Below are 3,223 nucleotides of genomic sequence, written 5' to 3' on the forward strand. Positions count from 1 at the left end.
AATCTTAAACTTTAGGGTCCCAGGACCCCTTTACACTCTGAAAGATTAGTGAGGGCCCCAGAGAGCTTTTGTGGGTGGGAATTTTAGCTATCGACATTTACATTAAATACTCAAAATTTATTTTTTTAAAAGATTTTATTTATTTATTCATGAGAGACACAAAGACAGAGAAGCAGAGACACAGGCAGAGGGAGAAGCAGGCTCCATGCAGGGAGCCCAACGTGGGACTCGATCCTGGGACTCCAGGACCACGCCCTGAGCCAAAGGCAGATGCTCAACTACTGAGCCACTGAGACACCCCTCAAAACTTAATTTTAACCAAAATTCAAGCACACATTCCATTGGCTGTTAGAGCAATGGCATCATCACATGTCAGGCCTGGAGACTTCCACAGTGCGCTCATGTCAGAGCGAGAGTGAGCAAGGCCCATAATGCCTGATATTATGATGCAAACAGCCTTGACCTCACAAGTCCCCTCAAAGGGTCTCAGGAACCTGGAGGTGCACGGACCTCAGGGGGAGAAGCCCTGGTGTAGGCCACATCCCTGCCCCAGTGATCACTATGACCAGCTGGAAGAAGTGGAACATTCACCTGTGACCCCAGCAGTGCTGTTCCTCCAGAGAGACTCCCACACCCATGTGTGAACCAGAGAGTCAGACACAAGCATGTGCACGACGCTATCATCCACCTTCACCATTTGGAGGCAACCTGAAGGACAGAACTGACAAGTGAACCATGTGCCGCTTATATAACAGAACACTACCCGATGGTGAGTGGTATCAACACACAGAGGCCCCCCAAACAAAACTGATTGAAAAACACAAGTTGAAGAAGGAAAGGATCAGTACGAGCCCACTCGATGAACTGAAAGCATACAGGACGATGCTGCACGTTGTCTCTGGGTGTACATGTCTTCTCTGCGTTGATAAACATGAAATTCAAGATTTCAAGATTTGAGGCCGTGGCTCCCTACTGTGGGGGGCAGGGGAGAGAACTGGGGAGGGAAGTGTACACAGGGGGGTTTCATTGTATCCATGATGTTTAATTCATAAAGTTATTTTTAAAGTACCTGAGTGACTGTGGGAAAATGTAAAACTAGGACAAGCTGGTGGTGTGTGCTACCATCAGTTCATTAACTGATTCTTCACAGTTTTGAGTACGTGTAGCAGAGATTGCCAGCCGCCTACCTAATATCTGTTTTCCTTCTTCCTTACCGATTTATCAGGGCAGCATGTGCCCAGCTCAAAAAAAAGAGAGAGAGAGAGAGAGACGGAGACAGAGAAAGAAAAAGAAAACACTGCATATTCCAGCCTCCCTGCAGTGACATGGCCTTATCGGCAAATTGGAGGCAAAAAGGTGAAAGTGAGGTTATTCAATGCATCTCATGGGAAAGATCCTCAAATATGAGGGAAGACAACTGCCAGCACTGGTTTTCTTCACCCCTTTCTCCCTCTTTCTACCTAGAACTGGGTGGGAAAGACTGACGGAGCTGCAGCAGCCCTCTTGTGATCCTAAGGCCTCCTTGTGGATGGAAAACAACACTAAGATGGCACAGCATAAAGGTAGAGGGAGCCTGGGCACTGATGATACTGTGGAGCCCCCCACCAGCCCTCACATTTTGTCGGGGAAAAATGATCTCTCTTCGTTTAAGCCACTTGGGTCCAGGTTATGTCCACTCACAGCAAGGCGACCTCCCGCACCCATGGCTCCTCAAGCACGCTGGGAGCACGCTGCCTCTCACCACACATGCAAATGGCAGTTGTCCCAATTCCCTTACTTGCTAATCCCTTTCTGCTTTTTGCCTTTTCATAGTCTACATTCCCAGCTTGTTGAGCTGCTTTTTTTTTTTTTTCCCTCCACTTGGTGCCAAATAATGAAATTTTAGTACTTAGCCTTGAAAACTCTAAGCTTTTCTTACTGCTGGTAAAAGAAATCTCAGCAAGATAAGAAGCAAAAAAATGTTCCCGCTTTCCCTACAGCTGCAAAAACACAGACGCTCCTCGGAATCATAAAGCTGGTTCCGATAAGTGGGGGATTGAAAACGGTCACTGAAGAAACCACGCATGTTCTCCTCTTCAGTGTGGAGACGGATGTGAAAATGTAAAGCCCTATTCTATTTTCTGCCAGTGTGAACGTGTCCTTAGAGGGGTAATTTGCACAAAGGAGCCTTGTAAGATGACTGGCCTTTGGGCCTGGCTGCCGTGTCCTGTGAAACATGACCTCAGCCCTCACAGGCTGCAAGGCCCAGGACTGGGGGGTGCCTTATGTGATCGTTTCTCACCCTGCTGATGATATTTAGGTTCTGGAATTCCTGGGTCAAAACTTAAGAGGATCATTGCTGCTTGCATGAAGGAAAAAATTAATAAAAGCTGAGGTGTTGGTAGATTATTTGAACCAAGATTTTGAGACTGTCTTATCTCGTTTATGTTTTTAGAGGTTTATTTATTTATTGGAGAGAGAGAAAGATGGAGAGAGAGAGCAGAGGGAGAGGGAGAAGCAGATGCCCCGCGGAGCAGGGAGCTTGACGTGAGGCTCGATCTCAGGACCCTGAGATCACGACCTGAGCCGAAGTCAAGAGTCAGATGCTTAACCGACCGAGCCCCCCTGGCTTCCCACTTTTGTCTCATTTAAATCAACATGGACCTACCAGTCTTTGTTTCTGGGTCCCCTGTGCAGAATGTCCTCCTGCCCTGCTCTCCCTCCATTTCATTAACGTCAGCTCAGCCCCCAAGCTTACTCAGAGTGTCCCTCTTGGAAAGACCGTGCCGGCAGCAGAACTGGGCCTCTTCCACCCTCGTGGGACCCCGGCGTCTCCCAGAGTCACCTCCCACCTCGCTCACTTCAGCCAGGACCCTCCAGCTACCAGAGATAAGCATTCAATTCAAACTAGCTTGAGGGGCGCCTGGGCAGGCTCAGTTGGTTAAGTGTCTGCCTTCAGCTCAGGTCATGATCCCAGGGTCCTGGGATGGGGCCCCACATTGGGCTCCCTGCTCAGTGGGGAGCCTGCATCTCCATCTCTCTCTCCTTCTGTATTTCTCTTTTGCCCTCACTCTCTTTCAAATAAATAAATAACATCTTTAAAAAAAAAAAAAAAAAGAAAAGAAAAAAACTAGCTTGAACAAAGAAGGAACTGCATTCGCTCTGGTGCCTAGAAACCCTGACCAAGCTACATTCAGTCACAGCTGGATCCAGGCACTGGGATGATGATTTGTTCCTGTGCTTT

General features: G+C 48.0%; 1 long non-coding RNA gene across 2 annotated transcripts; it reads left to right on the top strand.

Annotated features, from left to right (window-relative positions):
* The first annotated feature begins 452 nt into the window (after positions 1–452).
* Positions 453–2,405, top strand: LOC102154894. 2 transcript variants are annotated; one of them, XR_005374394.1, is made up of 4 exons: positions 453–769; positions 1,226–1,356; positions 1,465–1,562; positions 1,980–2,404. It is a non-coding gene; the product is annotated as an uncharacterized LOC102154894 (long non-coding RNA). The 2 variants fall into 2 exon arrangements; XR_005374393.1 differs by having other exon boundaries at positions 454–769; positions 1,465–2,405.
* The last annotated feature ends 818 nt before the right edge of the window (positions 2,406–3,223 follow it).

This window comes from Canis lupus, chromosome 20 (assembly GCF_011100685.1).
Source record: "Canis lupus familiaris isolate Mischka breed German Shepherd chromosome 20, alternate assembly UU_Cfam_GSD_1.0, whole genome shotgun sequence".
NCBI classification, from domain to species: domain Eukaryota; kingdom Metazoa; phylum Chordata; class Mammalia; order Carnivora; family Canidae; genus Canis; species Canis lupus.